This window comes from Sceloporus undulatus, chromosome 5 (genome assembly GCF_019175285.1).
Source record: "Sceloporus undulatus isolate JIND9_A2432 ecotype Alabama chromosome 5, SceUnd_v1.1, whole genome shotgun sequence".
Taxonomy (NCBI): domain Eukaryota; kingdom Metazoa; phylum Chordata; class Lepidosauria; order Squamata; family Phrynosomatidae; genus Sceloporus; species Sceloporus undulatus.
The window spans coordinates 130,761,659-130,773,593 of record NC_056526.1 but is presented as its reverse complement, the minus strand read 5'-3'; the positions used below and the strand labels follow the sequence as shown (position 1 = coordinate 130,773,593).

The following is an 11,935-nucleotide window of genomic DNA, read 5'->3' as shown; positions in this document are numbered from 1 at the left end:
TTTTAAAAGACAAGGAATCAGTGTCTTTCTTTCCCTGAACATTTCCTATATTTTAATCTTCTGTCTGGGGGGTCTGGAAAGAATGGCCAAATGTCCTCCACTTTGAGAAACAGAACCTCCACCAAGCACACCCCATCTTCTGCCATTCCTTTCTGCCAGGGCTCTTAGCCATTCACAGCTGCCTCCCCCAATGCAGCTTAGCCCTTGAGGGAAGGGAAGGGAAAGGATGAGAAAGGATTGACCAGTGGGTCCCACAAGGTTCTGTCCTGGGCCCAGTGCTATTCAACATCTTTTTCAATGACAGAATTGAGGGCATAGTTATCAAATTTGCAGATGTCACCAAATTAGCAGGAGTAGCTAATACCCCAGAGGACAGGATCAAAATTCAAAACCTGAATAGACTAGAAAGCTGGGCCAAAGCTAACATAATGAAATCCAATCTGGAGAAATGTAACGTACTGCACTTAGGGCAAAAAATGAAACACACAAATATAGGATGGGGGACATTTAGCTGAACGAGACTACGTGTGAAAGGGATCTAGGAGTCCACGTAGAACACAAGTTGAACATGAGTCAACAGTGCAATGCGGCAGCTAAAAAGGCCAATGCGATTTTAGGCTGCATCAATAGAAGTATAGTGTCTAGATCAAGGGAAGTCATAGTGCCACTCTATTCTGCTCTGGTCAGGCCCCACCTGGAATATTGTATCCAGTTCTGGGCACTACAGTTCAAAAAGGATGTTGAGAAACTGAAGCATGTCTAAAGGAGGGTGACTAAAAGGTTGAAGGGTCTGGAAACCATGTCCTATGATGAACGGCTTAGGCAGCTGGGGATGTTTAGCCTGGATAAGAGAAGGTTAAGAGATAATATGATAGCCCTGTTTAAATATTTGAAGGGATGTCATATTGAGGAGCTTGTTTTCTGCTGTTCCAGAGAACAGGACCCGGAACAATGGATGCAAGCTCCAGGAAAAGAGATTCCACCTCAACATTAGGAGGAACTTCCTGACAGTAAGGGCTGTTTGACAGTGAAACACACTCCCTCGGAGAGTGGTGGAGTCTCCCTCCTTGGAGGCGTTCAAACAGAGGCTGGTTGGCCATCTGTCAGGGATGCTTTGATTGAGAGTTCCTGCATGGCAGGGAGTTTGACTGGATGGCCCTTGTGGTTTCTTCCAACTCTAGGGTTCTGTGATTCTACAGGGTGGAGGAAAGGGATGCAACATGATGAAGGCCAGGTGGCTGCAAGAGCAAAGGCTTGGCTGGGCACCACAGGCAAGGGGAGGCTGCTGAGGTAGGCAGGGTGAGGAATTGGCAAGGGAGAAAGAAGGGTGGTGGATGGGACAAGGCTGCTGGTGCTGGTTGGGGCAGTGAAAGGGAGCCTATTTGTATCTTATGTGGGCTGGGAGGCAGGGCAGCCAGAGAACAAGATAGGAAGGAACAGTCAAGCCGTACCACCATGGCCATTTCCTCCTGCTGCTGCCCCCATTGCTGCTGTCCAATGGAAGCAGGCCAGACACCTAGTTGGGGCTGGAAAGGGCATGAGCATGGCAGCTTGACCTGAGGATGTTGCCCAAGAGAAGGCTCCTCCTCTGACACTCTTTTCTTCTTCTCCTCCTCCTGCATGGGCTCCAGAGCCAGCAGCAATTCACTTCAGGGAAGTCTGATGCCGACAGGGAGTTTAAGGTACGTACACATACAAACAGAGAGGGACACTGGTGGCAGGGGGAGAGAATTGTCATAGAAAAGAGTTGATAGGAAAAGGTTACCAATGAAATCCTCTATGAACTGATTGTAAGACTCAGTGACCTGAACAGGACTTACATCTGAGTAAACATACATAGGATTGTACAGCCAATTAGCTCACAACTTGTTTCCAGAGAATGTGAAAATTCAAGTAACAGAATTTACTTTTCAACTCCACCATATTAACAGCCACTGTCTCAATAGACACACTTAAATTCACCAAAGATGCTGCATTTAGGTGCCCCAAGATCTCTTGCTATGTCATAGAGAGAGAAAAAAAAATAAATGCAGAACTATCACTACTATTATGAAAAATGAAAAAAATGCTGGACAGCACCAATAGCGCTCCTGGTCACTTAAACTGGCTGTTCTCTGCCTTGGCTATAATATAGTTGTAAATAAACCACATGAAATTAATTTATATATTTATATTATTATTTTTTAGTTTTTACTTTGTAATGTCCTAATTTTTCTTGAATGTACTAAATTTTGCAGTGTTTGTCCTCCTTTGTAGTTATAACATCTGGTCACCCTGCAAGGAATGTAGTTTTGGCTCAGAATAAAGTACGCACGCGCGCACACACACACACACACGCACACACACTAAACTATAATTTCCTCAAATGTACATTTGCTCTTACATTTTATTTATTTATTTATTTATTTATTTTTATATTTATATTTTATATTTTATTTTTATTTTTTGCTTTCTTTTAAAGTTAGGCAAATACTCAATGCTATGCAAGTGATATGCTTGTGTTTCTGCATTTTTTTAATCTTGATTATTTTTTTGGTGGTACAATATCCAGAAACCTGTATTATACCAGTCATGATTTAAGTGGCAGTACATACAAGGTAATCACTAGAAGTAGTACATACTGCAAAACATTTTGACTTCCATCAATTTAATTAATGCCAAGTTGTGTTAGAAAAAGAAAAGAGAAAAGGTACAGTGCCTTGATTACCATGTATATATTTTGAACAGGTGCCCACTGGGGGGACAGTTCTTTAATGTTACCCTGTCATATGATACCAATTATTTTAAGTGTGCATGACAGATTGTTGACACACTGTAAATGGGAGGTTGCATCTCAGCAGGTTTTACCCCTAATCCAGTTGAACTTTTTTAAAAACAAAACAGCTATATATGGCAAAGAACAATGTGTCATGAAAATATCCTCATTCATTAAGGATATAGTTTCTTAAAACCAGTGGAAAATAGCTGTTAACTTTTATGAATTTGGATTCTACTCTTAGACCAGAACCATGTTGGTGACTATGACCCTGTGCAGACCGGCACTTTGGGCTGGCCTGGGGGCAGAGTCAGGGCATAGCATCTCCATGACACACACTCCGGCTCTGCCCCCAGGTCACCGTGACACTGCACACCACACCACATGGCGCACAGCATCATAGTGCTCCTCCAGCACTGTGTCTGCATGATGCCACACCGAAGGAGCGCCATATAACTACAGTGCTGTGGCTATTTCACCCTTTCCAGGGCACAAAAAGAAGCCACTTTTTGCAGCTCCTTTTTGAACCCTGGAAAAGCCAGATTGGGGCTGCAGCATGCGGTTGCCACAGCCCTGATCTGGCTGAAGAAGGGGTGGCTAGAGGCCATCCTTTCAGGGCTGTTTGCACAGCCCCTATGTTAGCAGCTGCATTTTTTTTCAGGGTCATACAGCAGTGATGAGGGAACACAGAGAAAATCTGCCAACTTTGACCAAACTGTTTGACCATTGCTTTAATCCCTACATGATTGTTTTACCCATGGCCTTTTCCTTCTTGCTGCTATACTGTACCTATATCACTTTGATGCACCAAAGGATTCTCACCATTCAATTGACTTACCCTAGATGATGTAAATGCCCCAACATAGAGAGTTATCTTTAAACAGTAGTTGCCATTACAACTGCTATTATAATCAATATAAACAGCAAGGACATGCCAGTCAATTTTACACTGTTTTGTTTCTTATGGACACCAACTCTGATATAACATATAATGTTGCCAGATTCTGCACAGCTGCAGTTAAATTCCGGCAGACAATGACCTCTGCAGTAGGCTAGTACCAATCTTGCCCTGCCACACTGGATTCTAAACGGATATTTAAAATACCGTTTTTAACCTGTGTTTTACCTAGTTCTACCTTGGTTTTACGTCCTTTTATTCTGTATCCCCTTCTTACCTGTTCTGGTCTATGACTGTAATAAAGACAATACAAATATATTATAACCAATGTTGTAATTACTAGAAACATTAGCTACCACTGCAGTTACATGTTGTTGTTTTTTAAAAAGAAAAACTTATTGCTGTGTCTTCTTTTGAATGTGACTAATGTTGTTACTTTTCCTACTTTTAACAAAACACCAGCACTTAGCCGACAAGGCACTCCTAGACTCTCTTTTGAAGGCCTACGGAGTGGCAATAAATGCAGCAAAGCATTCGTTCTATGCTGCACGTATTGCGTCCGCGGAGTCGCGTCCGGCAGAGCTGTTCAGGGTAGTGAGGGAGCTTACTCAACTGCCTCCTCCCCGAACCCTATTTTGGAGCCATCTAAAGCCTGCTGTGACGAGTTTAACAACTTCTTCGCGGATAAAATCTCTCGGATAAGGTCTGATCTCAACGCCACTATTTCTTCAGAATCTAGAGTAGAGGCGTCCAGAGCTTCCGTGGACTCTGTTATACTGGATCATTTTGAGTCTGTGAGTACCGAGGAAGTGGACAAGATTCTACGAAGCGTTAGGAAGACGACATGCTCTCTCGATCCCTGTCCTTCATGGCTGGCAGCTCAGGGGGGAACGGCTGTAACTACTATGTTACGCCGTATAATTAATTCATCTTTCGGGGAAAGGCGGTTTCCATCCAGCTTAAAATCTGCAGTTGTAAAACCACTGCTAAAAAAAGCCCTCTCTAGACCCCCTGATTCGCAATAACTATCGGCCTGTTTCGCTGCTGCCTTTTCTGGGGAAGGTGATCGAGAGAGTGGTTGCCTTCCAGCTTCAAGCGATTTTGGATGAAACGGATTTTCTAGACCCGTTTCTAGACTTCCAGGCGGGCTATGGAGTTGAGACCGCCATGGTCGCCTTAGTCGATGATCTCCGTCTGGGCATGAACAGGGGAAGCGTGTCCCTGTTAGTGCTTTTGGACATCTCAGCGGCTTTCGATACCATCGACCATGGTATCCTTCTGGAACGCCTGAGGGAGTTAGGTATCGGGGGCACTGCACTCCAGTGGTTCCGTTCCTACCTCTCGGGTAGATTCCAGATGGTGCAGCTGGGGGATTGTTGTTCTGATAAGAGGGCGCTTACATCTGGCATCCCTCAAGGAGCAACCGCTGGGAGAGATCATCCAGAGAAACGGGGCGCGGTGTTATCAGTACGCTGATGACACCCAAATATGTTTCACTGTGCCTCCGACTGATGCAGTGACTAGGGATGGCATCTCTCCTCTAAATGCTTGCTTGGAGTCGGTAATGGGCTGGATGAGGGAAAACAGACTCAGTTTGAATCCAGAGAAAACAGAAGTATTCATGATAGGCTCCCCGGGCCAGGGGAAGGAAATTTGTCCACCTGTCCTGAATGGGGTCATGCTGCCCCTGAAGGACTCAGTTTGCAGTCTGGGGATGCTTCTGGACTCGTCGCTACACCTGATATCTCAGGTGGATGCGACGGTCAGGAGCACCTGTTATCAGCTTCGGCTGATACGCCAGCTGCGACCCTACCTGGGCCGGGGGGACCTTGAAACGGTGGTACATGCTCTGGTAACCTCTCGGTTGGACTTCTGTAATGCGCTCTACATGGGGCAACCCTTGTACCAAACCTGGAAGCTTCAATACAGAATATGGCAGCAAGCAGACCTGGAACTCCCTTCCCTACGAGCTCCGCTCCATTGCCTCTCTTGATCTTTTTAGGAAGAAACTAAAGACCTTTCTCTTCCGACAAGCTTTCCCCCATATGTCCTGATGTTATGCGGTTCTCCCCCCTGATATACAACTGTTTATCCAGCTAGTTTTTGTGTTTGTGTTTTAAGAGGTTGTATGTTTTATAGTTTTTAAAATTGCATTGGGATGTTTTTAACATGTTGTTGGTGATACTTGTTAGTTAAATGTTATATTGTATCACTTTTGTTGTACACCGCTGTGATCGAATTTGGAATAGTGGTATATAAATAAAATTTTATTTATTTATTTATTTATTATTAAAATAACAAAATGCCACAAAATGCCTCTGATATAATACACACATATACACAAAGCAGCAGTATAAGACTTGACCCGTATGATATTCCTCTTCCACCATTTAGTAAGGCCCTGAGCTTAAAACATTAGGTTTGAAAATTACTTTCATAATGCTGACTCTTATACACTGGAAAATAAATTTATTCTAACCTACACAGTAATAACTGAAATTGTCTGATTGGTTGGATTACAAGCTTCTTATTTTTAAATGTTGGTTTCATGACAAACCATGGGACAGACCATTTACAGGGAATGTTATGGAAATTATCACTAGTGATCTTGGTGTGTGTGAGGGGGGGGGAGAATTACTTACTGGCACCATCAAAAGTGTACTTTTCATCATTTTAAATTTGCCTTCCTCCAATATTGATTCACACCACCACCACCCATGGACTAAAAAGCCTATAGTAAAATGTTACCTGAGTGTAGTGGGACATCTACATATCTGGAAGATGATTTTAAAAAAAGGAAAGGAAGAGGGAAAGAAAAGGAAAACACCACCTTTCAACGCCTTGTACAGTGGTACTAAAAACACATACAAAGATTACAAAGGATTTAAACAGGACATGGATTGAGCACGGGTTTAGTTTACTGGCCTCCAAATCTTTCAACTGCAATCTCACCAAACTCTTCAAAAATGTGATTCACTGATTCAGGGAGTTGGTGGAAAGCAGAATGAGGGAGAAGAGGAAGTAAACTTTTTTGCTTAATTTTCCAAGTGCGCTGTTCTGTATAAGCAAAAATAAACAATTAAAAAGGGGGTTCATTGCTAGGAGTACTGCAGCTACAACATTGTAGGTTTGATCCTGCAGGGTTCCAAGTTGACTCAGCCTTCCATCCTTTCATAGGTTGGTAAAATGATCACCGAGCTTGTTGGGGGCAATTGGCTTACAGATTGTAAACTGCTTAGAGAGTGCTGAGTTCACTATGAAGCAGTATAGAAATGTAAATGCTATTGCTATTGCAGAAAAAAAGGTTTTTGTTTTTGTTTTGTTTTTTGCAGTGGGTTTTCTAAATCCATTTTTGTGAATATTTTAACTCAACCAGAACAGAAAATAAAGAAGGCAAACATATATTTATAGATTATACACAGACATGCAAAGTTCATTACATGTTACTAAAACTGCTATTAATAAAGGATTGCATGAATTTTAAATGTTTTTTAGTATTTAGTATATTCATAAATTTTAGTATACCCGTAAATGACTAAGGGCTGGAACAGATAGCCCATTAAAGCCACCTTACAGGCATCTTGGGGACACGGTGTTTATACACTGCACACTCCCAAGTTGCCTGGAAGATGCACAGAAGCCAGCCATCCACCCACAAGAGGGTGGCCTCAACACACTTTAGGAGCATAGCATTTACATGCTGCACACCGCCAGAGCACCTAGAAGTTGGCCTGGGGCTGCAGCAGAGGCACCAAAGGCAGCTCTTTCCTAGCCCAAATAGAAGTGGATCTTTTCCACTCCTATTTGGGCTGGGTTCAGGGTGTGTTGGAGCTGCAGTGCATGTTTGCCGCAGTCTCAATGTATCTTTGCACAGGGGCGGTTTCAAGCCACCCCTTTGGGGCCATCTGTTTCAGCCGTAAATGGAATAACTAACAACAACAAAGTGGAATAACTACTGGATAATGCACAACGGCTACCAAAGCTGATAGAAATCAAATTTTGCTAATACACATGTATATATTTATAGGAGACATAGAGTCACAGAATCATAGAGTTGGAATGGGCCTCATTGCCCTGCATGTCTCCTGCTTGGGAGATCTCCAACTAAAGTGTCCCCAAGGGGTAGCTTTTCAGGTTCTTTTTGAAGATGTCCAGAGAAGGATACCTCACCACTACTCTAAGCAATTTATTCCATTGCCAAACCACTCTTATTGTCAAGAAGTTTCTTCTAAGGTTCAGTTGAAACCTACTCTCATGTAATTTCAAACCATTAGACCTGATTCTACCCTCTGGGGCAACAGAGGACAGGTCTGTCTGCTCCTCTCTGTGACAGCCCTTGTGTAATTGAAAGAGTTCAGTCATACCCACTCCTCAGTTTTCTCTTCACTAAAATGAATATGCCCAGCTTCTCCAACCTTTCCTCATATATCTTGTTCTCCATACCTCTTACCATCCTCATTGCCCTTCTCTGAACCTGCTCCAACTTGTCTATATTCTTCTTTAAATGAAGCACCCAGAACTGAATGCAGTACTCCAGATCAGGCTTGACCAGTACAGAATATAGTGGGATTATTACTTCCCTCAACTTGGAAACTATGGGGCTGTACAGATGAGGAGAAAAGGGTGGCCAGAGGCCGCCTCTTTCTCCCCCAGATCGTTGCCACAGCAACTACATGGCATGGCAACAACCTGCTCCCAAAAAGAACTGCAAAACGCCATTAGCATCCTGGAGCAGTGGGGTGATGTCCCTTGTGTACCACACCATTTGGACATGGCACACATAGAAACATAGAATCATAGAGTTGGAAGAGACCACAAGGCCAGGAAATCTCAATCAAAGCATCCCCAACAGATGGTCATCCAGCCTCTGTTTAAAGACCTCCAGGGAAGGAGACTCCACTACACTCTGAGGGAGTGTGTTCCACTGTCAAACAGCCCTTACTGTCAGGAAGTTCCTCCTAATGTTGAGGCAGAATCTCTTTTCCTGTAGCTTGCATCCATCGCGCGCACTGTCTGAACGGGCACACACCAAGATGGCGCCCAGATAGCATGGTAGGGTTCGGGAACATGTGGACGCTCTACTCTCCCGAGCCCTAAAATCAACCCCAGGCCTGAGCAAAGCGCCAGTCTGTACCAGGCCTATGTTTCTAGTAATGCATGCTAAAATAGCATTCACCCCTTTTGCTGCAGCATCACACTGCTGGCTCATATTATGATCAACAGCAATCCCTAGGTCCTTTTTGCATGTAGTACTGCTGAACCATTTATCCCCCATCCTATTCATATGCATTTGGATTTTGTGGCTGAAATGTCTAATTTTCCATATGTCTTGTTGGATTTCATTTTGTTTATTTCTGCCCAATTTTCTAGTTTATCTAGGTCCCTTTGATTTCCCTCCTCCCATCTTCTAATGTGTTAGGAATTGCTCCCAGTTTTGTGTCATCTGCAGACTTGATAAGGATTCTCTCCACTCTGTAATCTAAATAATTGATTGCAAAATGTTGAAGAGTAATAATCCTAGCATAGAACACTGAAGCTAACAAAACCTGGAGACCTCCTCTTAGTTTGAAGTGTAGCCATTGTTGATGACTCTCTGAGCACAGTTTCCAACCAGCTATGAATCCATCTGACAATGTTCCTGTCTCTTCTATATTTAATCATTTTGTTTATCAAGATATTCTGGAGGAACCTATCAAATACTTGTTAAAATTCAGATAAATGGCATCCATAGCATCCTCACCATCTATTAAACTGTGACCTGATTTAAACAAGACATAAAATTAGTTTGGCATAATTTGTTCTTGAGAAACCTATGCTAGCTCCTACTGATCACTATGGAATTCTGGGAACTGTCATTTATTATGGCACCAGAGCTCTGTGACAGAGAAGGCTGAATATCTCAGAATTTCCACAATTCTATAGCATTAAACCATGGTAATTAAAGTGATGTCAAACTGGATTACTTCTTCAGTGCAGATGCAACCTGAGATTTGCTTCTGAAAAGCATCATCCGCTGTTTGGTAGAGTGGTTTGGTAGAGTGTAGTAATCTCCTACCATAATGTTGCATTTATTCATGTCTCTATTTTTGCACTCCAGATGCTCTCAACTGATCCACTCTGGTCACTGTCAGGGATTCCTTTACAACTGAATTGATCTTTCAAGATAATGTCACTCCCCCTCCTTTTCTACCACATCTATTATTTTTGAATTGATTATACCCTTCAATTACAATATTCCAATTATGAGAGTCATCCCACCAGGTCTTCAGTATGCCTACAAAGTCATATTTACTTTCCTGCACTAGGACTTCAATCTCATTCTGTTTGTTTTCCAAATTCTCAATTTTGGCGTATAGACATTTGAAGCTTTATTTGTTCTTACCTATTAATGAACAGTCAGTGTTTCTGTGGATCCCATTCTCTCCCTCAGCTTCTTCTCTAGAATTCACTTCCTTGTGTTTAGAGCTTGCCTTTGGACTGATGTTTAAGCTAATATTTATGTGCAACATTGCAAAATAATGCCAAATATACCTGATAGAAAATTTCCAAACTCCTAATAACTTCTTATTTTGTAATATATCTTTTGCAGATTTCAGGATCATCTGAACCTCATTGGGCTACCTTGTCATAAGCAGTAAACAAACGTGTTTGAAAAGGAAAAAGGTAAGACACTGCATTTAACAATGTCAGATTGTCTTGGGTTTCATTGTTCTTAGGAACTGTGGATAAATGAAGAAAATTCAATGCCATGATTTGGCTTTGTGTATAAGATGACTCTGTTGTAATCGCTTACTAGTCTTGGTATCTTGTTTTGATTTGAAAAATAAATAAATAAATATTATTTGCGGAATCTCATTCCTCAAATGTGTTTAAAGAACAGATAGATAAATAGATACAGTAAGAATATGTTGAACAAGAAGCTGAACAGGGATAGACAAAGTTGTTGGAAAAGTTGCCTGGAAATAAGAATATTTAAGGTGGGTGGCATGACAAAATATCTATGACTGGACTGTTCATGTTTTTAAATGATAAATGCACATGCTGGAAAGCTCACTTCAGACCAGGGAGGGGTTTCTGTCAAATCCTTTGCCCACAATGTTTTAAAAATTGGATCTCTCTCTGATGGAGCTGCTATTTGCTCTAATGGGGAATATATGTGGATGGGTACATTTCAACTCAAGGTCAAACTAGCTCTGGGCAGAAATTATTTTGATCAGAAAACTGACACAGGAAAGGAGACAGAGAATCCATCCCATTTCCCCTAGGATGGTTCTGATCACAATAAGGACCCAGAGTAATGACACTTAACTTTGTAAAAACAATGTGAGTTCCAATTTGTGTCTCTATGGCGCAGGACAGACCATCCAAAAAGGACGGTCTCCTGGTGCCTAGTTTTGGTCCATGGGGAAGCCGCAGCCTCCAGACTGCGGGACTTCCCCATGGACCAAAAAGAACACACGAAAATCGGGTTCTTCTTGCGAAGCCATTATGATCTCGCAATGCTCCAATACAACACTTGCAATGTCATGATTGTGCCACGATGTGCGGACGCTATGCATCTGGCACGTAACAATGGTGGTGCCCCCTCGCACGTGACGAGGGCATCCTATCCCGTCCGTCTGGACCGGGCCTCAGTTTCTTTCTTTCTCTCACTCTAGTACATGAAAATGCCATATTGCTTACTAGGAATTTGAAATATTTTTCCTCTCTCACATTTGGGTTAGATTATACTTTGAATTCCTTCCCAGTCCTATAAGATGACCCAGAACTAAATCAGCTGTTGGAGCCATTCATCTTTGAGGCTTATTGCATGTATTATTAAACCGGCTTACCTCTATCTGGTTTAAGGGTTAATTCGGGTGGCACCCTGATCTTATCACACACTTTTTACTGCCAAAATTTTACTGCCTAAATACATCCCAGGGCCATCCCCAATAGCAGAGCCGCACCCCCTGACTCTTTTTGAATCCAGGAGTTTTCCAGTTTTAAAAAATGGCCACTGAAGCAGCTCTGCAAGTAAGGATGGACCTGGGCTGTATATAGAACAAGATTTTAATATGTATATATAATATACTTTAATATCTTACAAATCGTGCAACATCTACAGTGAAAAAAATGATGGAGCTTAACATTGCACTGAGGCTAAAAACTTATACACATTTACCAGGCAATAAATACCCTAAAGACACAAGATCCTATCTGATCTTGGAAGCTAAACAGGGTCAGGCCTGGTTAGTACTTGAAGGGGAAACCACCAATGAATACCAGGTGCTGCGGACTAT

The 11,935-nt window shown here is 42.3% G+C and overlaps 1 protein-coding gene across 1 annotated transcript in view; it reads left to right on the top strand.

The window, feature by feature from the left end:
* Positions 1 to 11,935, top strand: part of TENM3 (teneurin transmembrane protein 3) — a 1,412,274-nt gene that overhangs the window by 825,497 nt on the left and 574,842 nt on the right. Inside the window, exon 9 of the mRNA XM_042468494.1 lies at positions 10,243 to 10,316. The gene's annotated coding sequence lies outside the window, so the exon portion shown is untranslated. The remainder of the gene's footprint in view (positions 1 to 10,242; positions 10,317 to 11,935) is intronic.